Raw genomic sequence first — 24739 nt, forward strand, 5'->3', positions numbered from 1 at the left:
CTCGCGTCGCGAATGTGAAACCGGATCCACCCCTGGCGCGTTTTCGAAAATCGTTACAAGGCGAAGTGTCGAGCCCTAGATTGATAGTTAAGGTGAAGATGAATCGAAGCCAAATCTCAAATTTTCAAGGGCACAAATCTGGAGAACCGAACACCCGTTTGAGCTGAAAACTTAATCGATTGGTCACCACCAGCTAGTGACCAATCGATTAAGTTTTCAGCTTAAACGGATGTTTGGTTCTTCAGATTTGTGCTTTTGAAAATTTGAGGTTTGGCTTCGATTCACCTTCACCTTAATAGCATTTTCCCCTATCTTGTGGTGTGACCGAAAACAAGACAACAGTCATCCAAGTAGTCTGTACGCACATAAGCCAGGGATCAGTGCTCATAATTAGGATTAATGTCAGCTTGACAAGTGTTGGAGCGAGGCAGCCCTGCCGACACCACCGCGCCATTAGCACCCCTGAAGGTAGTCGAACAGGCTCATCAAACTCTTCACAGCGTAGTGACGTTTCCGAGGCAAATACCGATGGTCATGGTTGTTTGCGGAATTCCTAGAAGATTGGCGCCGCCTACGACCAGTTGTTCCAGGAAAGCCTCGAAAACCCCCCGAAAAAAAACGAAATACAGTGTTCGTTTCGTTGGTGGTCTAATGAGATTTGGTCAGCCGTCTGAAACAGGTGGTGGCGTCATCGAGTGACAGGGGTGTCCATCTAGTAGCCGCCGTTGACGAATGGACAGAAAAAAAAAATCCTCAAATCAACGGAGGCGACGACCTTGGCTGGTGGATGGAGCCCAATCCAAGAAGCCGATGAATATCAACAACAATGGGCTGAGACGCTGTCACGCGCGTTGACTCGAAAATGGCGACCAAACAGAGGACCACATACGCGGAGGGGGGTCTACTATTCGAGAAGATTATCTTCTGACAAATGATTGAGAGGAGTTGAGGGGGCATCCCCACTTCGACGAGAGCAGGGAACTTAATTACTATCAAAAGATGATGATAATGGGGCTTTGGCGCGGAGAACGCACACACAAGCATACGTGGTCAATCTCGGGGTTCGTGGCGGTCGCTATGACAACTGAACTGGCTGGCTAGATGACAGGTGACGTTGGCGCACAAAGAGGCGCAGCCTGCTTTGCTTGTGGGAACTTTTTTTTCCGAACGTAGCATGTGCGGTATTTGATTAGGGAAGGATGGTTCAAAATGACAAATTATATCTTGTAAACTCCAGCATATTCGAGCCCATCGGATTTCTACTAAAAATTTCTTCATATTTCTGCTCGAAATACTTTCTGATTTCAGTACAAAATTCATTTAGGTCTCTAATTGAAATGCTCTAGGTAGGATATCCATCTGAATTCATTACGGGTTTCTCATCGACATCTCTTTGGATTGTTTTCTTGAAACCTCTATGGATTTCTACTCGAAATTCCTCTGGATTTTATCTCAAAAACCCTCCTGGATTGCTACTCGTGATCTCTTAAGATTTTTACTCGAAATCCCTTGAAATTTCTTTCCGAATCTCCTTTTAGATTTCTACTCGAAATCCTTCTGGATATCTCCTCCAAATTCTAATGGATTTCTTATCGAAATATTCATGAATTTCTACTTGAAATCCCTTTGGATTTCTACTCAAAATCCCTCTGGATTTCTACTCGAAATGCTTTTGGATTTCTACTCGAAATCCCTCTGATTTTCTACTAGAAATGCCTTTAAATTTCTACTCCAAATCCCTCTGGACTTCTTTTCGAAATCACACTGGTTTTCTGCTAGAAATACCTCTGATATCTACTAGAATTCCCACTGGATTTCTACTAGATTTCTACTAGAAATCTCTCTGGATTTCTGCTCGTAATTCCTCAGGATTACTACTCAAAATCCCTCTGGATTTGTACTCAAAATCCTTCTGAATTTCTACTCGGAATTCTTCTGGATTTCTATTCAAAATTTGTTTGGATTTCCACTCAAAATTCCTCTCAATATCTACTCAAAATTTCTCTAGATTTCTACTCAAAATTCCTTTAGATTTCTACTCGAAATCCCACTGGATTTGTACTTAAAAACCCCTTTGGATTTCTACTAGAAATCCCTCTGGATATTTATTTGAAATCCCTCAGGTTTTCTACTAGAAATCTCTCTGGATTTCTGCTCGAAATCCCTCCGGATTTCTACTCAAAATCTCTAATTATTTCTACTCGAAATCCCTCTGGATTTCTACTAGAAATCTTCCAGTATTTCTACTAGAAATCCCTCAGGATTTCTACTCGAAATCCCTCTGAATTTCTACTCGAAATCCCTCTGGATTTCTACTCGAAATCCCTCTGGATTTCTACTCGAAATCCCTCTGATTTTCTACTAGAAATGCCTCTGAATTTCTACTCGAAATCCCTCTGGACTTCTACTCGAAATCCCACTGGATTTCTACTAGAAATACCTCTGATATCTACTAGAATTCCCACTGGATTTCTACTAGAAATCCCTTTGGATATCTACTAGAAATCCTTTTAGATTTCTACTAGAAATCCCTTTGGATTTCTACTAGAAATATCTCTGAATTTCTGCTCGTAATTCCTCAGGATTACTACTCAAAATCCCTCTGGATTTGTACTCGAAATCCTTCTGAATTTCTACTCGGAATTCTTCTGGATTTCTACTCAAAATTCGTCTGGATTTCCACTCAAAATTCCTCTCAATATCTACTCAAAATTTCTCTAGATTTCTACTCAAAATTCCTTTAGATTTCTACTCGAAATCCCACTGGATTTGTACTTAAAAACCCCTTTGGATTTCTACTAGAAATCCCTCTGGATATTTATTTGAAATCCCTCAGGTTTTCAACTAGAAATCTCTCTGGATTTCGGCTTGAAATCCCTCCGGATTTCTACTCAAAATCTCTATGAATTTCTACTCGAAATCCCTCTGGATTTCTACTAGAAATCTTCCAGTATTTCTACTAGAAATCCCTCAGAATTTCTACTCGAAATCCCTCTGAATTTCTACTCGAAATCCCTCTGGATTTCTACTCGAAATCTCTCTGGATTTCTACTCGAAATCCCTCTGGATTTCTACTCGAAATCCCTTTGAATTCCTAATAGAAATATTTTTGCATTTCTACTTGAAATCCCTTTGGATTTCTGCTCAAAACCCCTTTGGATTGCTGATCGAATCCCCTCTGGATTTGTACTCAAATTCCTACGGATTTCTACTCGAAATCTCTCTGGATGTCTACTCGGAATCCCTCTAGATTTCTACTCGAAATCCCTCTGCATTCCTACTGGAAATTCCTCTACATTTCCTCTCGCAATCTCCTTACGTTTCTACTAGAAATGCATCTAGATTTTCACTCACAATCCTTCTGGATTTCTGCTCGCAATCCCTCTCGATTTCTGCTCCCAATCCCTCTGGATTTCTGCTCAAAATCCTTTCCTATTTCAATTTCATACGCTGTTGGATTTCTACTTCAAATTTATTAAAGTTTCTACTGGAAATCGTATTGGATTAATCTAGTGTATTCGGGATTTCACTCGAAAATCGTTCGAGTTTCTACTCATTCAGGTTTGAACTCGATTTTTTTTTCTTCAAATTCATTTAGGTTTCAAGTCTTTTGCATTTCTGCTCGAAATCTATTTGGATTAGTTACATTTAAAAGCAGTCTCACGAGGTAGTTGTGGCCTCTCAAGTGATTTCCTTTGACTTTTAGAAACTCTCAAAGAGCTTCATTACGTTCTTAGGAGTTTCCAAAACATTTTCAGGAGGTTTTTAGGGGTGTTTCGAGGTTTGTAAGTGATTCCCCATGAACTTTTTGGGGTGTTCAAAACTTCTCTGACAGTTTCCAAGGGTTTCTCGAAGCGATCCAGAGGTACCCAAGTAATTTTCTATGGTTCTTGTGGGTTTTCAAGGGATTCCATGTGAATCCAATATTTTTTGATAATTTTCTGGTTTTTCTAAATTATAAATTCAGCGAATCTCTAGTACTTAACTCCGAAAGTCTCGAACAAATTCTCAGGAAACTATCAAACCCCCTAAATATTGCTGAAATCCTTAGAAAAAATCACTCTTTTCATAAATAGCATCGTAGATTGAAGTTTTGGAATGTCTACGACCTCAACAAGTTTATCCTTATCTGTATTCACTAGTAAATAACCAAAACTCCTGGAAACTCTTGGAATCTCTGAAGAACTTGAACCCATATGAAAGCCTCTTAGGAGCTATGTGGGAGCCTCTAAAACCTTTTCGAAAATCGTAAAATACAACCTTCCCTAGGAACTATTTTGCTGAACACACCAGCCTTCTTGGGACATTCGATTTCCAAAGTCGCCGGGGATCTTCATGAGCCGATGTTCCATTAGACTCAATATCGTCTCGCGGAAATTGCTCTACAGGTCTTTCCCAAAGTTACTCCACTCTACCTCCAAGATTGAACCTAGTGTTTCTCTAAGGATTATTTCAGGAATACTTTAAGGAATTTCTCCAAAATTTCCTTCAAAGATTACTTAAGACATTGTAGAAGCTAAATTGGCAACACTGTATCAGCCAAAACTAGGTGGTTAAGCTCCGTTCTAATTATCTGTTTATTGGTTGTAAAATTACATCTAAAAAGTTAATACCAGTGTTACTTTGGAGGGCAATAAATTTCGCTGGGGTCCGTGACTTGATCGCACCGGAAGCATAAGTATAACATTATTTATACGCATTTTATGAGTTCACAATCGAAGAAGGCTATCGACATCTTTTAACCCACATCCAAATCATTCGTGTAGTGGTGTTATAAGTCTCTAAATGACTGGTGCTAACGGTCGTTCGATTGGTCCTACCTGAGCTGACTTGTGGTCTTGATTGAGAATATTACCTCTACGTTGTTTATAACTACAGTAATACGATGTCAGAGTTGGAGAATGAACCTGTTTGTTATGTTTGTGAGAAAGTGGAGCCCTGGCTCGTCTCATAAGTTGTGCATACTGTGGAAGGTTTGCGCATTTTCGATGCAAAAAGCTATTTGGGAATGTGATTACCAAAGTGAAGAAAAATCCTTACTTATGCTCTGTTGAATGCTCGGAGATGAACTCGCATACCAATCAGAAAACTGTAAGTTTTGATGCTGTTGTTGCTGAGTTACATACGCTGAATCAAGGAATGAGTGAGTCGAAGAAGGAGGCATCTCAGTTGCGATACGTTGTGGAGCAATCTCGGTTACAGCTAGCAGCCTTGGTAAAGACCAGCGGAAAAATTGAAGAATCCCAGCAGTTTTTATCGAATCAATTCGACACCCTTCAGTCTGACTTTCGTCAATTCAAGTTGGATATGGACACGATTAAGACAGAGAACGTCAAAATACGCAACGAAGTCGGCGAATGGCAAAGAAAGCACCATGATCTCTCTTCCAAGGTAGACTCTTTAGAGCTGGAACTAGACAAAGCTAATCGACAACTGTTGGCCAAGAATGCTGTCGTATTAGGTCTCCCTTCAATGGAATGTGAGAATACCAGAGGACTTATCTTCCAAGTATGCCGTGCTATTGGATTCTCACTCGAGGACACGGCAGTTACAGCAGCTAGGAGGCTCTCGGGAAATTCCGCGAACAAAGAAGGTGCTCCCATACTGGTAACATTTCGTGAAGAAAAGCTGAAGCAGGATTTTTTCGACCATAAACGGAAACACGGAGTACTGGAAGCATCGATTGTTTCAGAAGCGTTCAAAGGGTCGACTAATCGAGTATCGGTTCGGGATGAAATGACTGCTTTCGGACGTGAGCTACTGCGTTACACCAAAGAGGTTCAACTGTCGCTGGGCTTCAAGTACGTTTGGCCTGGAAGAAATGGCAAGGTGCTCATTAGACGTCAGGATGGGGGCAAAGTAGAGCAAATTGGAACCAAGCAAGATCTAAAACTGCTTACAAGCACATCTTCAAAACGCCCGCTCGATTCTTCAATTGGCGGAGTGCACTCAATGGATTTTTCGCCATTGGCTTCACCTCGGACGTCGCCGCAGATTCAGCAATTAAATAAACGCACTCGTTAAAAGTGAATTTCTATTATTTGTATCCTGATTTATAATTAATGAAATGGAGAATTTATATGTTGATAACGTTGAATTTTTAAATAAAAACTATGGTCGAATGAATAATTATTGTTCCTTGCGAATATTGCAATTTAATATAAGGGGGATGAACAATCCCAACAAGCTCGATTCTTTGAAGGAATTTATTGATTTGTACACGGGGCCTATTGATGTGTTGGTAATTGGAGAAACTTGGTTGAAGGCGGATCGGATACAACTGTTTAGGCTAAAGGGGTACAGCGCAACGTTTTCCTGCCGTGATGACATGGCCGGCGGTGGATTGGCCGTATATGTTCGGAACGGGATCAACGCCGAAGTATTGACCAACATCAATGAATGCGGTTTCCATCATATTCATGTTTGTCTAAAGCTGCGGAGTTCTGCGTTTGATGTGCATGCTGTATACAGACCACCCTGTTTTCAACAATCTCTGTTCTACGAAAAGCTGGAAGGAATTTGCTCGTGTATAAAGAATGATAGTTCTTGCGTTATTGTAGGGGACGTAAACATTCCAGTCAATCAAACCGAATCCAGAGTCGTACGCGAATACTTGGACTTACTGAATTGTTATAACTTCGCAGTAACAAATACAATTCCAACGAGACCTGCTAGCGCTAACATTTTGGATCACGTAGTTTGCTCGGAAAATACAATGGGCTGTGTAGTCAACGAAACAATGCCGTGGGAAATCAGCGATCATTGTGCTATTCTTTCTACATTCCGACTCGACCATCCAATACAACTTATTCAGCTTCAGAAAACCATTGTGAATCACACAAGACTCAATGAGGCGTTCTTAATGGCCATGCAACATCCTGTTGGTGATTCAGCTCGTGAAAAAATGAATTATGCTGTGGAATCATACCGTACGTATAAGCAACGTTTTTCTAAGGTCATATCAATCAATGCTCGGGTTAAAGGTCAATGTCCATGGATGAGCTTTGATCTCTGGAAGTTGATGCGAATAAAAAACAATATCCTAAGGAGAAGCCGGAGAAGACCAGATGATGTACGATTAAGGGAACTGCTCGCACATATCTCACGTAAAGTTCAACTGGAGAAGCATCGTTCTAAAAGCTTCTATTACACTAGATTATTCGAGAACTCGAACCAAAAAAGCGTATGGCGAAACCTCGATCAAGTGTTGGGCCGTAAACAAGGAATTAATGACTGCATAAAACTGACTGTTGACGGCGATTTGACGAGTCACGGATCTACGGTTGCAGACAAGTTCAACGAATTCTTCAGTGCGATCGGACCCCAGCTTGCCTCCTCTATTTCCAGTAACCGCGATATCAACAAGTTTGGAACATTACAAACAGTCAGGCAGTCTATTTTTCTTCGGCCCGCCTCAATACAAGAAGTAATCGTCAAGATTAACAAATTAAATATCAATAAAAGTCCCGGCCATGACGGGATCCCAGCCTCCTTCATAAAGACGCACCACGTCATATTTGCTTCTTTAGTAGCAGACACGTTCAACGAATCTATTTCCTCAGGAATTTTCCCCGAAAATCTGAAGATTGCACGTGTTGTTCCAATTCACAAATCAGGCAATAAATCGGAAGTAAATAACTATCGACCGATATCGATCCTATCGGTTTTAAGTAAACTTCTCGAGCAACTCTTAGCCGACAGAGTTTCCAGTTTTTTGGACGAACAAAAGGTAATCTACGATCACCAATTCGGTTTTAGAGCTGGTTCAAGTACCTGGACGGCTGCGAGTGAGCTTGTTGACGATATCTATCGGGCAATGGATAATCGTTGTATTGCCGGAGTCTTGTTCCTGGATTTGAAAAAAGCCTTCGATACCATTGACCATGACGTACTATTGAGAAAATTAGAGTACTATGGAATTCGTGGTACTGCTAACGCATTGTTCAGGAGCTATCTAACCGCAAGATCACAATACGTATCAGTCAATGGCGCAACTAGCTCTAAGAGAGAAATTACAGTTGGAGTTCCTCAGGGGAGTAATTTAGGACCCTTACTGTTTCTGCTTTATATAAATGATTTGGCAAAGCTACCATTGCACGGGAAACCGAGACTTTTCGCGGACGATACGTCTGTTACATATACCGCAACCGATCCTGCCTGCCTCATAAATCTGATGAAGGAAGATATCCTGAAGCTGCAAATGTTCTTTGCGGAAAATCTACTGTCGTTAAACCTCGGAAAGACGAACTATATGATATTCCACTCGCGGCGGAAAAAAATTGACCGCCATGCAGAACTAGTAGTCGGATCTACTGTTGTTGAGAAAGTCGAGGTGTTTAAATACCTTGGGTTGATCTTCGACTCTACCTTGAGCTGGAGCTCCCACGTCGATAAACTGCGAAGCGATATCAGTTCGTATTGTGGTCTCTTCTGGAGAGTTTCCAAGTTTCTTCCATTGAAACAAGTCATTACTATGTATCAAGCGTTTGTTCATTCTAAACTTCAATACCTTGTTTCTATATGGGCTGCTGCATCAAAAACTATTCTGAAACCACTGCAGAGTACACAAAATCGATGCCTCAAAATTGTATACGGCAAACCCCGACTATATTCAACAATAAATCTGTACACAAATGCAGCTCTTTCAATCAGTCCTATATTAGCATTAAAAGAGCTGCAAACCGTGGTTATGATGAAAAACATCCTCTACAACCCACGGATCCACCACAACTTCACTCTTCAGCGAGCTCATCACCCGCATGGAACGAGGAATCGAAATAACTTATTCGTTACTCGTCGTAATACGGAAGTTGGGAAGAAATCCTTCACGTACAATGGATTCCTGCGATATAACGCTTTACCCGCGGCGTTGAAATCGGAAATGAATCTAATGAAATTTAAGGCTGCTGCAAAACGATACGTTAAAAGCAATGTAAACCTGTACTTGATTTAGCTTGACTAAATTAGCTCCAACTTCATCAATACGTTTCCGTATCCACTTCTAAGACATGCACTTCGCCCAGAAGTTACTCCAGTTTTGCAGTAATGTCTCCAGCCTTTGGATAGCACTCAACAGCAATACCATTGCAGCTCTTAGTCTACAGCGACATAGTTTTTCATTGTCCTTTATCCTGGTGTCCTTGGTCAGCAGTAGCACCAGTTTCCCTGTCAGGTAACATAGACTGGTATATGTCTGGCCAAAGCCAGTGATACTACGCCCATAACGGAGTTCGTTACGCTTCCAGAACCACGCCTGCAATTTGCCCAGAAGTTACTCCAGTTTTGCAGTAATTTCTCCAGTAATTGGTGTCCTTGGTCAGCAGTAGCACCAATTTCCCTGCCAGCAATGTCTCCATCACTCAGCAGCAACAACATTTCGCCGTTAGCTCTTGGACTACAGCGACACCGTTTTTCGACGAATTTTATCCTGGTGTCCTTGGTCAGCAGTAGCACCAGTTTCCCTTTTATCCTGGTGTCCTTGGTCAGCAGTAGCACCAGTTTCCCTTTCAGGTAACATAGACTGGTATATGTCTGGCCGAAGCCAGTGATACTACGCTCATAACGGAGTTCGTTAACGCTTCCAGAACCACGCCACGCCTTCGCCCAGAAGTTACTTCAGATTTACATTGCTTCGATCAGCAGTAACATCAGTTCCCCTGTCAGCAATATCTCCAGCACTCAGCAGCAACAACATTTCGCCGTTAGCTCTTGGACTACAGCGACACCGTTTTTCGACGTATTTTATCCTGGTGTCCTTGGTCAGCAGTAGCACCAGTTTCCCTGTCAGCCTACAGCTACACCGTTTTTCGTCGTAGTTTATCCTGGTGTCCTTGGTCAGCAGTAGCACCAGTTTCCCTTCCAGGTAACAGAAACTGGTATATGTCTGGCCGAAGCCAGTGATACTACGCCAATAACGGAGTCCTTTAACGCTTCCAGAACCTCGCCACGTCTTCGTACAGAACACTCAGCAGCAACAACATTTCGCCGTTAGCTCTTGGACTACAACGACACCGTTTTTCGTCGTTTTTCATCCAGGTATCCTTGGTCAGCAGTAGCACCAGTTTCCCTGTCAGCGAGACATCATTTCAACGGCACATAGTCAACAGCTCATCCTACCTAATTCAATTTATATAAAGTTTATAATCTATCTAATTAGTAAGCTTGTATCCTGTAGTTATAGTAGGCGCTTCCTTAAAAGAGAACATATTCTCACTGGAAGTGCACATGATTTGTATATATATATATCGAAAAGAAGAGTAGGTTTTATGCCTTTTGGAGAAGAGGATACACTTGATCTTCACTCCCAAGGGCTTTTCCCTGCTCCAAATAAATAAATAAATAAATAAAAAAAGAAGCATTTTTAGAATAATCCTTTGCAAAGCTAAATCAGAATTTTTGAAAAAAATTCTGGAGAAGGTTTTGAAAAATTCTCGGAGAAAATATCTATAAATTTGTGCATGATCTGTGCAATTCCTGGGAAACTACTACAATGTAGGTAAGTTTCACAACAGTTATGTAGAATGTGTCCCTTGATGAATATCTGGTATTACTCTTGAAAAAAATCATTGAATGAATTGCTGAATGGCTTTCTGGAGGAAGATGTTTTCTGAGATTAATTGTAGAACGAATACTTATAGTAAGCCTGAAAAAAAAAATCTTGGAGCTATTCTTATGTGTGTTGTAGTTCAAATTTGGTCAAACAAAATTACTGGAGAACCCTATTATATTGAATTGTATGTAACAAAGAGAATGAAATAAAACAGTTTACGTTTACCTTTGCGGTAGAGCAGAATTGAAATCGGCTCCACGTAATGAGATTTGAGATGTGTTTTCGTGTGCTATAATCCGAAATAATGTTGAGCTGATGCAATTCGAATAGGATCGCAACATGTATATCTCTGTTATATATGAAGTTTGGAGCAAATTTGTAACAGACAAGGTAGAATATTCGTTAACTTTAGGAATTGATCCACAGATTTTCTTTGGAATTCCTCTAATAAATCTTTGAAACACTATCCTAGATGAATCCATGGATCAAATGATGAGGACAATTCTACTGATTTTTTTCTGAAAAAATACTGTAGCCGCTTCATGAGGAATGCTTGGCAAAATACAAGGAGAAGTCCTGAAGGAATTTTTGTAGGAATCCCTGGAAGATTGCCTGGAGTATTTACCAATAAGAAATATATTTAAGAGTTTCTGAAGGATTTCCGGAATAATTCCTATAGGAATCTGTGGATCTTTTTCCCTATGAAAATGGCTCGGAAAATTACTGAGAAAATCGGTGCTGCACATACTGAAGGGTTGTTTGTAAGAATTTCTAATCATTTTTCCATTTTTCACACAACCCTAAATTGAACGTTTGTGCGTTTTCCTGGAAGAATCTCTGTACAAACGTAAGGAAAATCTCTTGCGGTGACAACTGGACAAAGCGGTGAAAAAATTAATGGAAGTATATCTAGAGCAATCCCCTTGATGAATTCGTGGAGGGAAATCTGGAAAAATCTTTTGTTTCCTTCCTGATATCATTTCTAAACTGAGATAGAGAACGTACTTCTTAGCTTAATTGTTTTATGAGCAACTTCACAGTTTCTGAGAACTTTCTTTGTCAATTAACCAATTCTGCATTTCTGTAAGCAAGGCAAGCATCCCTCAGCATGGTCTTTGTGTATAACTGAGCGTTTACTGCTACAACTATTTGGTCCTCTAGCCTGGAGCTACATAAATTGAAATGTCGTAAAGGATAGCTAGAGGTATTGAAGAGACTCTCCGAGAGAACTTCAGGAGAAATTCCTGTAGGAATTTTTTGAAAAATTGCAATGTAGGTATCATTAGTGGATATTGACATTTAATAAGTTATAACACAAATCCTTGCATTAATTTATACAGAAATCTTTGCAAGAAACAGTTCATGAGGTAATTCCTAGTGTTTTTCGAGCAATATATTGCAGGTATACCTTTGACAAAGTATCTAGAAGCATGATAGCAATCTCTGTGCAATCATGTACTCACTTTTTCAGACGTTAATTCGTAGACATACTGTATAAAACTAAAAAAAATGGAGAATTTTGCTGGAATGAGCATGATAAAGATCTTTGCGGTCAGCAGAATTACTTAAATTCGATTTTTCAGTTAATTTTTGACAAACATCAAAATCAGAAGCATCGTGTTCACTAGGTACAGAATTCTTAGTAGATTTGCCACCTTTTTCCCACTGTGATATTGAACCTAGCCCGGTTTGCTACGGAAAAGAAAATTCTTGGCCTATCTTGATGCGTGGGAAATTCAGGCAAGAAATTTTCCAACAAACAAACGGGAGTCGCTGTAGAAAATTTCTTCAAGGAATCGGCTAGAAACTTCTTAAATGTTTGCATTTCAGCAGCAAATCAGTATGCTCTAAATTCGACATCGCCTACTCGATGAGAACAAGAATTTAATCTCAGGTGTGCATTTTGAACCATTTTCCCCAATACGAAATGTCATCGCAAGCCTACACGGAGAATTTGTTTCACTTAAATTTTGATTAAGCTTTACCCAACATTAAGCATACACTGAGAGCAGCATTGCAGTTAAAAAAAAACTAGATCAGAGGGTTAAATTAAATGCACAATGCCACTTGAATGGTGCAGACTCAATTCACAGTTATCTATCTATCTATCTATCTATCTATCTATATAAATAAAAATGGAATGGTGTTTGTATGTCACGAAATGGCTTGATAATGGGCTATCGGATTTTGAAAATTATTCCATAGCTATGTTCCTGACGGGTTCCGACGTGTTTGTGTATATAAAAAGCAAAGAATATTTAACGGGAAAGTTAAGAAAACAGGATTGAACGGAACATCCATTTTGCACCGGGCGTTTCATGACGTTTGCCGGGACTACTAGTTTCAAATATTTAGTAAATTTAAAAACATGTTCGTAGTTCTTATTACTTCAACGTTCCTTTCAGTGTACTTAATCATAATGATATCAATTGTTCTTGTGAGCCAACATCTCTCAGTATTGTTTTTTTCATCTCACAAATGTTGTCAAAAGTAATTGCTTCTACCTAATGGGAGTACTTTGGCCCAATAAGCCAAATGCATCTTATGCTTGGGTTGAAAGAACTCAATTTTTCCTTAAATCAACCCAAAATTGAGTACGTTTTTCTGATGAAATTAAAGGCAAACTACCTAGTGGAGATCTTGGAAATTTGAAATATCAGAGAATTTTTTGTAACTACTCTTCCATTCTTCTTCAATTACAAGATGTTTCCTGAGATTTTTTCCAGATCGAAGCTAAATGAACTTCTGTAGAAAACTCTGAAGCAAAGTTTGGTCAAATTTCTGACAGTCAAGATAGAGTACATGATTAAATACTTCCTCAAAGGTTATTGTATAAAGAATCTCCTGAGAAGTTCTTAAAATTATTTTAAGAAACATTTGAAATTTTTTAAATGCTTTTCATGAGTTCAACAGTTATCAATACGAACTTCAAAGGGACACATTAAAAACTATAACTAGCTTAATCATGTCGACTTATAGCTCTAGGTGCGTTCAACACATAAAAAGCCCTAGCTGACTTAGCACTCGTGAATCGCTGAACACCTCTTGGGTACTCTTGAGAAGTTCTTTGAAATCCCTGACTGACTCCTTCTCCGATAGTCCTAGGAAACGATCGTCTCTAGGAACGACATTTTCAGTAACAGCAACCTGCAAGCGTAACGGCATTTCCAGATACTTTGAACGAACTACAGTGAAGCCCTCGTGAGTCGATGTTCCATATGACTTGATATCGACTCGTGGAACGATCATAGAAGCCGTGAATCCTTCTGGAGATTCCAATACGAGTTTTCCCTAAAAGTACTCGAAAATCCAATCAGTAGTTAATCTTGTAGTACAGTAACATCTCCAAGAATAACTTCAGAAATAGTTTTTTGAATTTATCAAAAAAAAAAAAAAAAAAAAACAATCCTTCGAAGATTACCTAGAACTCTTGGAAGCATTTCATTAACTTTGAATATTTTTAAAGGCAATTACGAAGAAGTTTTAGGATAATATTGTTTTTTTTTTTTTTTTTGAAAACGTAGTTATCTGACAATCTGTATATTTGGTCAATTTTGGCTCATATCTTTTTAGAAAGCACTTCTAGATTTTGGAGAAATTGCTAATTTTGAAGTAAATGCGATTAGTTGGCCTTACAATCCTTGGGTGAGACATCCCGCTAACCCAACCCCTTTTCTAGGGAACGGAAAAAGCGTGGAAACGAGGGGTCCAAAATTGGCCTCAAACGGATATCTCAACATCCAAATGTGCTAGAAGGTTGATGTCTTCGACAAAGCTGTTCAGCAGATCAGATCTTGTGGTGGAAATTCTGATAAGAAACACATCCATTAGGCTAGTAACAAATTGTCTTCAAACTTTTGTATCTCATTATCCTTATTAGCTGATCAAGGGCTATCGTCTGATTGGGAATTCATCCACTGGGTGGCCCTAGTTAAAAGGAATCATCAATCTTCCCTACATCAAGATCTATATCAGCTAGAGGATTAGTGTCTTCGGCAAAGATATTCAACAGATTTATGGCTATCTGGAGGTAATAAGTATGGCACCAATGTAGACAAGTAGCCCTTATTCTGCTCAACAGCGTAGTTTTATCAGAATTATATTGATTTTATTTATATGTTTTTTGTCTCATTTCGTGGCACACCGATGTGTAATTTTTAAATTTCAATCCTCGCTACGGGAAAGATTGATTCTTTTTGTAATCCATTCAAAAATTCTTTAAGAATTCTAGCAAAAACAACCAACAACGAATGTCCTTTTTGATCCTTTCACGAACTATTCAGGTAGTCAACCGTGTGCTTTGAAGAGATTGATCTGAGAATTCCTACGGGAATTTCTTTAGAAATTATGTTCGTACTTTTTAGTGCTTTCTCCAAGAATTCCTTCGCCAGTTTTCACTGAGTTCATCCTGAGATTCCCACGGAAAATCATTCTCAGACTTTCTGAAAATTTATCTATCAAATTGCTAAAAAAAATCACTTAAAGAATGCATTAGAAATTCTTTTAATAATTTCTCCTTGAAGGTCCTCTACGTACTTATTACATATAAATTCCAATCAAAATATCCTTTTGTTGTTCGTAGAAAATTTGTTCAAGATTTTCAGGAATAACTGAGAGCTTCTTCAAAAAATAGTACAAAAAATCTATGACTCTCACCTAAAATGTCGTCAAGATCACCAAGCCAGGAATCATTTCACGAATTCTTCAATGGTTTAGCATCAGTTCTCCCCACTTTGCTTTCGAAGTTCTTTCTAAATTTCTCTACAGGATTGTTTAAAAAAAAAACGCAGCAGATATTATCCGGACTTTCTGCAAAACAATCAAATGATTCCTCCAGGTGTTGCTCTAAGAATTCCTCGTAATTTTTCACAAGAATTTCATGGGTAATCGTAAAGAATTCAATTGGGAAAATTTTACTCATGATTTCCGCAGATGTATCTGCATTTTTTTCACAGACATTTTTTATAGATTTCTCTAAAATCAAGGAGCAGCATCCGGCATTCCTTCAAAACTCTATCTTATTTAATTTTTTTTTTCAAAAACGCCTAATTAAGAATTTTTCAAAGAATTCTAACATTCTTATAAAGTATCTAACGAAATACGTTCAACTGTTCTTTCAAAAACTGTTACGCAAAAATACTCTAAGATTTCCCAAGTAATTAAATTGTTCAGGAGTTTCTATGAGAATTTTATTATTGTTTCCCTAAGATTCTTCTGAAAAATTTACCAGAGATTCATCTGAGTATTTTCCAGATATTTTTTTTTCTTTAAACCGCACTAACGATGCTTTTCGGAATTTTCTGAAGAAATTTTTCACCAATTTCTCAAAAAATTCTCCAAAAGTTCCATAAAATATTCTTTCAGAGTCTTGAAATAACTCAACATTTTTTTCCGAATGGTAATGGTCGGATTCTTTCATATCTAACATTAAAAAATTCATCCACTCTCCTTTTTTTTGGTTCAAAAACTACTCCAGGTATTTCTCAATATTTTTAGAGGTAGCTTTACAAATTCCTCTACGAATCACTACTTATCAAAAAAAAATACAGAATTCCTTCGTAAAATTCAAGAATTGACAATGTATCTCACAAAAAAGTTAGGTGGTCCTTGTAGGATTTACTACAATTTTTTTTTCTTCGTCTTTTATAATAGAAAATTATTGGTGTTCAAATGGATGGCATTCTTACTGAAAGTACTATTTATTTATAGTATTTGTAACTTAAATCTTATAAAATATTATTTATCAACTCCGAAGTTTCATGATACTATGGTGTACATATTGATGTAAAATTATTTATTTTCCTACGTTCAGAAATTCAAAACAAAATTTTTATGAAAGATCTATTATTCTGAAATACTATAAGAGTTAAACGCGAAAACATTGCCGCTCCGTTTTTAAAACATTACCGAAGAATTTTGCAATTTTTCAAAACTCCTATAATTTTCCTTTCTTATATTCTTTAAAATATTGCCTTTTTTGGAGTATGGACAGATTTTTGTACGAAGTTCCTCAAAGCGTCATGCGAAGGAAGGAGACACAACAAAATGTTGAAGCAGATGGGCAATGGTACAATGAAAGATAAGTGATTATTTATAATCTTTTTTCTAGAGGTTAATTACAGAATAGTTAAAACCTCTCTACACACCAAAATTTTATTGCTGTTAACCAGCAAATTATTGCTGATTTTTTTTTTGTGCTGTAAATTCAGCAATCGATCCAGCAAAATGAAATTTGCTGGATCTTTCAGCAAAGCAAATTCGCATAAAAATGACAGCTGGTTTACTGATCATCCAGCACTTTAACTTGCTGAATAATCAGCACTTTGGTATTCGTTACTCTTGTGAGATTTCTTGCTGTTTTCCAGCAATTTCGGGCCGCTAGGTTCTAGTTGATGGAACATTTAGGTTAAGTTCGAAAAAAACTGTTAAAAATGCTATTTCGTGACATGCTATAAACATTTATTTTCATAAGTATAAATAACACAGCGCAACAAAAATGACATTTTTGCGTGTCTCAAGGATCAAATTATGTGTCTCTGGTAGATTTGGAGTTGCTGAATCTGATACCATTCTCAGAAATGTTCCAGCACGTCACAATTTTTAGCTACAGGTCGGCAAAGTTGTATAAAACACTGGTTTTATTGATGTTTACATGAAATTTAAAGTAAAATTTACCAAACTTTTTTGTAAAACTTGAACTTTCATTTCAGATATAATTTGATTCAAATTACACGATTAAATTTCGATTAAACCGATTTTTTCAACATGCTTGCAGTCTCCATACAAAATTTTTCGTTTCTTCTATATGACAAAATACAACAATTCTCTAAACCATTAAAAAATAACTTTTCCGCATCGAAAGTAATACAAACTTTGATGGTAAGTGCTGTTTTAAACATATAGTTTGAATTTCGTGGCAAATTAGGCATTTTTTGCATTTTCAACAGCCAATATCTCAAAAACTAGACGTGCTATGACATTTCTGAAAACGGCAATGGATCCAGCAACCCTTATTTAAGTGAATAGCGGTATTTTGGTGCTGGAGACAAAAACGTGTTCCGCAGTGTAAAAAAAAAATTTGCATGAGGTAAAGGTAAAGCCCCGTTTGCCATTCTGGTATTGTTGCCATCCTAGAAATAAACACTTCACATTGAGTTATTAATCAATAATTAGTATTTCGTTAAATATAGTACTTACTCAGGTATTCCGAGAGATAAACAAAAAAAGTGCAATTAATTAAACCTTTCTGATTTGCAAATGAAACCAAATGAATGATTTGTTTTCTTTTTTTTAATTATATCGGTTGACAAGTACAACTGTTGCTGAAGTTCAGTAATTATGTTTACTGGTTTACGGCAAAATTTCGAATCGATTGCTGGTTATCAATCATTTGTCATATAAATTACTGGAAACCAGTAAACCTGATGATTTGACAAGTTTCCAGCAAGTTAAATTGCTGAATTCCAGTAAATAATTTCAAAAGTGCTGTACATCAGCAAAATGATGTATTGCTGAATTGGTTTCAGCAAATGAAATTGCTGGAAGACTGATCAAAAATTTGGAGTGTAATGAACTTACAAATAAATTTCTCAAGTTGCTTCAGAATCTTCTTTAGAAATTATTCTGAAATCTATCCTTCCTTGACTTCAGGTTTTCTGGCCTGAAGCGGGAATCGAACCCACAATCCTTGATTCGATACGGCTAAATGCTTGGTAACACTAACCGCATGGCCACGAAGCCCTCAAAAAATAAGTATTTCCAAAGAAGTGTTTTAAGGAAGATCAATACAAATTTCTCTACAGATTCCTCAACCGCTATGCTAATTTCGGACTTTTTCTGGGGTTTTCAACAAATTTCCTCTGAAGATTCGCAGGCAATCGACATTTCAAAAACAATATTTTTTCAATTCTTGAATAAGCTGGGGATTAGAAGTTAAAGTCACAGAAGAATTTCTAGTAGAACATTCAGCGAAATTTCTCATTATTAGATTTGACAGAATCAATTATTTTTTTGAGGAATTGCGAGAAAAAGCTTAGCTTTTGAAAGATTCAGTAAAAATTTTTTAGGTAAATCCCGGAACATATTCCGAAATCAATTTGCTAATAAAAAGTAGACATGCAAGGAATGGATGTCAACAAGGAGGAATTCGTTATCAATAAATGAACAAGTCCCACAACATTATTTGACTTATTTACAAGAGATTTTCAAAAGTTCTGAAGCCTCCCTTCAATATTCCTGAAGAGATTTGATTATTCTAAAATTCTATAAAGAATATCGAAGTTATTTAAAAAAAAAAAAATGCTACAAATCTGTTGGAAATAAATCAAAAATAATTCATAAAATAATAAGTTTTCTTGGAAAACATAGTTTAAGCGATAATTTTGTAACATTTTTTCACACCAGCTTAAATTTCTGACATTCATCTAAAGAAAACATGGATATGCCAACAATTTCTTGAAAGTTATGCCTTATTTTTCGCCAAAAAATTTCCCTATGTTTTGTCTTAGAAAGTCCTTTAGCAATCTGTCTATTTTTTTCGGACATTATAAGAGTTGGAGTTAATGTATGGATTTCTTTAGTGAATTCTCATCAACGGACACCTCGAACAGGATATCCTCCAAAAACATAATAAATCAGAATGCAGGGAACATGCTGCTTCATGCTTAAACAGTATTATTTGGATTTGGAACGAATTTTGGGAATCTAATTTCCAGGATCTTGACACTTTTTTTGTATCAGGGTATTTTTTGCAACGGAGACGTCGAAAAATTGTGGTTATCGCATGCAACAAAAAGTTATTTCTAACAGTAACTATTTGATTGACAGCAACGGTTAAGCTACCGGTTGTCGTGCGATTTACCGATGTCAAAACCGCCACGCTGATGCTATGTGAGACAAGCGAGGTTTCCTCATTTTAGTTGTACAACATAAAAAAAGTAACTACTGAAGAGATTTTTGTCAATGACCATGACTCTTGTTATTGACAAAAATCTTTTCAGTAGTTACATTGAATCAGAAGATTTTGCTACTAGTTAATTTGTTGTTATCTTTTTTATTATTTTTTTTTATTATCATCAATAATTCTGGGGGGGGGGGCCTAGATGATTCTGGAGGGGGGTCTTACCTTCAGATAGCCCTCAATCTGCTGAATATCTTTGCCAAAGCCACCAACCATATATCTGATAAAGATCTTGAAGTAGAGAAGATTGTAGATTTATTTTTACTAGCGCCACCTAGCGGAAGAATTTCTAATCCGACTCTTAACCGCCAGACAGCCCTTATTGTGGCCGACTCGTGATACCATACTTGAAGCCAGAAAGTTATCTACAGATTGCCTCAACGGTTTCGAAAAACTACCGGAAAACCTTGCTAGAGAGCACCCGCATAGCTAAAAACGCTTTCATAGGTTGTCCAAACAATATGTAAAACATAAGTCATACGTTAACTGTTTCCGTTATTGTAGCCTATTTGTTTGACTATAAATATTTTTCAGTTATGTACTGTATCCCACCCTACATCTACTATTTCATTACCGGTTAACGTACAGCTTGATGTTATCAATTAGTTCCATATAATCCACATTTGAAAATTATGAACAATTCAATTATATAAAAACATACGTGGGTTGTATCACAGATGGTAACATTTTGGGATAACATTCAAGTATGGTTACATACTGTTCACAAAGTTGGAATAGATGCCACACAAACATTGAAAATTTTATGGTTTCAGATTAAACATACCGTGAGGGGAATGGTTATGCGTCGCTTGTGTGCGTTTGGCTAGTCCGGTGAAAATTTTTCACTGCAGTCCGTTGTCATATTTGTTTTCATTTCTTCGAAAAGCATTTTGGAACTTCTTGGTAAGATAATTCATCCGATATTGCGTCTAAATAACGTACTTAATTAATTGTCTGTGCTTTCAGGGCTGCCGGAACATTAATTGACTCGAGCATGCTGTTGTAAAATATCCTCAGGTGAGTTAAATTTTAATTTTTCGCTGGAATAAGAGTTGACAGATTTTCATTTGTTCTTTTCAGAATTCCAGAAACACGATACATCAATGCTACAAAATTTGTGGGAATATTATTACATAAAGGAAGAAGGCAGGTTTTGGAGTTTCTGTAGACGTTAAATGTGGTACATCCCGATGATGAACAGACCAACGTGAGTGAGATCATTGCACTGGAACACGAAGTATAAGTTAAAGGCGCTAAAAATGTGCATAAAGAAAAAATATAAAAAATTACAATACAATTAAGACTGAATTTCTTATTCTATTATGAAAATCACACAATGGAACAGAAAATAAGCGTTATTAGCATTACGCATATTTTCTTGTTTTATTGTCCATTGAATTTATTTATCAATCATTATTTATCAAATGGCTTAAGTATAACAGAACAAATCCACATACGGTTAAAATACAATAAAGCAGTATAAACCAACTAAACCACATACATTATTTGTATTCAAGCCAAATTTATGGTAAAACTGTTCTGGTACTGTTTGCCTTACTGTGGGCTGAACAAAAAAGTGGATAGTATATCTACAATTTGGCAAACTGTAAACGAGAAATTTTGTTCGAGAAATTCGTCATTTTTAAATGGTGACATAACTTAACCGCCTATTCCCCATACTGTTATTTTCCCGGTTACTGTTTCCCAATTTGTAAAAACCGTTTGCGGTAGTGTCGACTTATTGTTATTTTGGATGTTGTACGAAATTACTGGTGTATTGTTGTAAATAGTTGTGCACACTACGGGATACAGTACGAATATAGTTATTGATTATGCGGGCAATCTTGAGCTCCTCTAAAACAATCCTCTAGACATTACTAAGAAGTTGTAGCGAGCATATGACAGTTCATTGTAGAACGCTTCTAGATTAAGGAAGTTGTTCTGATTCATATGATTGTTTTTTTTTGTAGAGTAATTGCTGCAAGATTCAGGAGAAACTTTACAGTCACATCTGGGGTGCAGTGAAATTCGAAAAGAAACATGTGGGAAATTCTGAAATCCTGATATTGCCTGAGTCAACTTTTCCTTATTCGATATTCCGCATCTTGATATCGAATTAAAGAACCATAGTAAAAGTTGGTTTTCTTGGCTAACTCGATGGTCCCTTGGATCGCAGTTGCCCTGAATTTGTGTTCTGTAACTCACTATATCCCTAACTCGATGGTCCCTTCAATATAGAGTTATTGAGAGTAGACCGTACTTTAAACCCCTTTGGATGCATTTTGGAAACAGAAGCCTTCGCCAAAGTTGTGATTTTAGCACCGCCTACTTATTGAGTAGCTTTAAGAATTTGACCCCATATGTACATTTTGACCCTTTTTCCCCTTCGCAAGATGTCATCGCAGGCCGAAGGTGAATCACTCCAATGGACGCCATTGCGCGTCAAATCTGAAATTCTGAGTTCGCGACATAGTAGGCTATAGAATCGCGGCGAATTAGTTGGACAATGATGATGATTACCAGCGGCGGCGGCGGTGGGATGATTCGGAAGTTTGTTTCTGAAATGAACTTCAGCGCCTCTCAGGAAAACAATGGACGATTACGGTGGCCGCCCGGTCATCAACGCCTCGCTTGATGGGAAAATTAATCGTCCCCAAATGGCCGCCGCCATCATTGTGGCCATCACAAGCACAATGGTCAGTGGCGGATTTTGCTCAAAAATTGAAAGGCCTGTAATGGACCAATTTCTTGACTTGTGCGGCTAACCTTGCAAGGTCACGTTTGAAGGCGCCTGCTATGATTATGTCAGATGCCAGTGTGGCCAGACATCAATCCGTCAGAAGCGAATCTTTAAGAATCGTAGTATCCCGATCAAAGAAGGAGAAAAAGCACGTGGGCGTTTGCGCTTATCACCACTCAAGGCACTCTTTGACTCACGATTGTAATGTTTCCAATGAGCCATTGTCGTGCATCGTCCTCAGAAACTAAGCTGAGCGTTTCCAAGCGCTTTACGACAGTCACTTCGACTACAAATGTCCGCACGGTCATTCTCTATATGGAAACTAGAATTCTCCAACAGCCGGTGAGTCGCCGCCGCTGCTTCGCAGCTTCCCCATTTTCCCTCTCTAAACAAACGCCTGCAACGGGGCGATTGTCAATTGACCGAAATTGGATGACAATTGGAGTAAATTAGATGTTAATTTAATAATTTATGTTAATTAAGTGGGTTTTTAGCATTTATGCGCGCGTAACCGTCAGCGAAAGCTGTCAATATGTGTGCACGCATGACCGTGCAAGCCGCTTTGACAGCTTCGATCGCAGCAACCGTCGTCGTCGTCGATGTCGATTCTTGACCGCATCTAGCGTGACTTCCCAATTGAGCTAATCTAATGTGATTAACGATTTATTTACTTAACGTCAACACCCCCCACACTTTTGACGCGGGAAGGAAAAAAATCCTAATGTAAACACTCATTTCTCCCCCTGACGCAACTGGACTCGCGTAATAATGTCCCGAACCTCGATTCTACAGCTCGGATGACGGTGGTGGGCTCATGTGACACTTGTTGCTGCAACACCACCATCATTTAGTCAGAACTAGCAACCACTACACAAATAGGCGGTCGTAATTTATTTCTATTTAATTTGGCGCTGTTAAGTGGCTTGTACTTCACACTGTGACAACTCGAGCAGTGAGTGGAAAGTTTTTCTTTTCCACAAAAAAAAACGCTAAAACTGTGTACTGTGTAATGACATGTAAATGATATGCGCCGAATGAAACGGCCAACAAAACACACATACACACACAGATAGGACTTTCGTTCGATTCGATCAGACTTTCGGTTGCCAACTAATATAGAACATGGTAGCGAAACGACAACAGTGGCTTTATCTAAACGCGAAATTAATGGTCCTCGGGGTGTTATCAATCGTTCAACCCGAAAAAAGAATCATTTCAAAATGTAGAGCGAGTTTTTTTTTCGGCGAAACAGTAGGCGGTGCGTGAAAACGGGATTTTGGGTTCTGACACTGTTACTTCTGTGCTTCCAAGTTTTTTTGATTCGATTTCGATTCGATTTCGATTCGATTTCGATTCGATTTCGATTCGATTCGATTTCGATTCGATTTCGATTCGATTTCGATTCGATTTCGATTCGATTTTGATTCGATTTCGATTCGATTTCGATTCGATTTCGATTCGATTTCGATTCGATTTCGATTCGATTTCGATTCGATTTTGATTCGATTTCGATTCGATTTCGATTCGATTTCGATTCGATTTCGATTCGATTTCGATTCGATTTCGATTCGATTTCGATTCGATTTCGATTCGATTTCGATTCGATTTCGATTCGATTTCGATTCGATTTCGATTCGATTTCGATTCGATTTCGATTCGATTTCGATTCGATTTCGATTCGATTTCGATTCGATTTCGATTCGATTTCGATTCGATTTCGATTCGATTTCGATTCGATTTCGATTCGATTTCGATTCGATTTCGATTCGATTCTGATTTGATTCGATTCGAATTCAATTTCGATTCTATTTCGATTCGATTTCGATTCGATTTCGATTCGATTTCGATTCGATTTCGATTCGATTTCGATTCGATTTCGATTCGATTCTGATTTGATTTCGATTCGAATTCAATTTCGATTCTATTTCGATTCGATTTCGATTCGATTCCGATTCGATTCCGATTCGATTCCGATTCGATTTCGATTCGATTTCGATTTAATTTCGATTTGATTTCGATTCGATTTTGATTCGATTTCGATTTGATTTCGATTCGATTTCGATTCGATTTCGATTCGATTTCGATTCGATTTTGATTCGATTTTGATTCGATTTCGATTCGATTTCGATTTCGATTCGATTTCGATTCGATTTCGATTCGATTTCGATTCGATTTCGATTTAATTTCGATTTGATTTCGATTCGATTTTGATTCGATTTCGATTTGATTTCGATTCGATTTCGATTCGATTTCGATTCGATTTCGATTCGATTTTGATTCGATTTTGATTCGATTTCGATTCGATTCGATTTCGATTCGATTTCGATTCGATTTCGATTCGATTTCGATTCGATTTCGATTTCGATTCGATTTCGATTCGATTTCGATTCGATTTCGATTCGATTTCGATTCGATTTCGATTCGATTTCGATTCGATTTCGATTCGATTTCGATTCGATTTCGATTCGATTTCGATTCGATTTCGATTCGA

General features: G+C 37.8%; 1 protein-coding gene across 5 annotated transcripts in view; it reads right to left on the reverse strand.

The window, feature by feature from the left end:
* The window catches only part of LOC5579075 (ETS-like protein pointed), a 412535-nt gene that overhangs the window by 156758 nt on the left and 231038 nt on the right, over positions 1-24739 (reverse strand). The gene's annotated exons all lie outside the window — the stretch shown is intronic.

This window comes from Aedes aegypti, chromosome 1 (assembly GCF_002204515.2).
Source record: "Aedes aegypti strain LVP_AGWG chromosome 1, AaegL5.0 Primary Assembly, whole genome shotgun sequence".
NCBI lineage: Eukaryota > Metazoa > Arthropoda > Insecta > Diptera > Culicidae > Aedes > Aedes aegypti.